This window comes from Dendrobium catenatum, unplaced genomic scaffold (genome assembly GCF_001605985.2).
Source record: "Dendrobium catenatum unplaced genomic scaffold, ASM160598v2 fragScaff_scaffold_845, whole genome shotgun sequence".
In the NCBI taxonomy this organism is placed as follows: Eukaryota; Viridiplantae; Streptophyta; class Magnoliopsida; order Asparagales; family Orchidaceae; genus Dendrobium; species Dendrobium catenatum.
This window is the reverse complement of record NW_021319307.1, coordinates 247,784-248,706: the sequence shown is the minus strand read 5'-3', so window position 1 is coordinate 248,706 and position 923 is coordinate 247,784.

The window sequence follows — 923 nt, the reverse complement described above, 5'->3', positions numbered from 1 at the left end:
TATGATTAATCATCTTTTTTCTATAGGACTGTTCACCAGCTTAGAAAACCTTAGCTTTCTTTCTCCCATTTCTTTCTAGTCTAATGGAGTTTTGCATCTCTTACAATATAGAGCTTCATATAAAGCCTTTCTAATGCTTGTTTGGAAACTATTATTATACACAAGTTTAATTAGTGGCATATGAATTTCCTGTTGAAACTTGTTAAGTATGAATTAGGTTGTTGGACCAAAGCTTATGTCCCAGCGACTAACCAAGAGCGAATTGATATTTTAAAAATTCCACTTATTTTAAACCGATTAAAAATTTAATGATTTTTTTTAAATTATTTTTTTAACCACAGATCAACAGAAATAGTAAAGTAAAAATGCAGCGGAAAATAAAAGACACAAGATTTATAGTGGTTTGGTCAAACACGACCTACATCTATTCCCTGAAGTCTCCCACTTAAGGTATTGCACTATTACCACTTAGTGTCTCTCCTTTTGCCCCCACAGCAATGCGGAGAAGCCTTCACAAAAACTCTCTTCCACCACTACTCGATGCGGCAGAGAACTGTCATCCTTTTACACCCTCCAAGTGTAGGCAGAGTACCTCCCACTATTCATACTCTCCAAGTGTAGGCAGAGAACCTTCCGCTTTTCACAATTTTCAAGTGTAGGCAGAGAACCTTCCGCTATTCCACTCTCTAAGTGTAGGCAGAGAACCTTCCATTGTTCACACTCTCCAAGTGTAGGCAGAGAACCCTTCGTCCTTTCACACTTCTCCAAGTGTCGGCAGAGAACCGGATCTTCTTGAAAGATCTTCTCACGAGAAATCTAGAAGGACAAGAGAAAAGAGTGAAGTAATCACAATGCATGAATGAAGATTTTTACCTTTGAGTAACAAGTGAACCCTTCACGCTCCAGTAATAAGAACTCTCCTT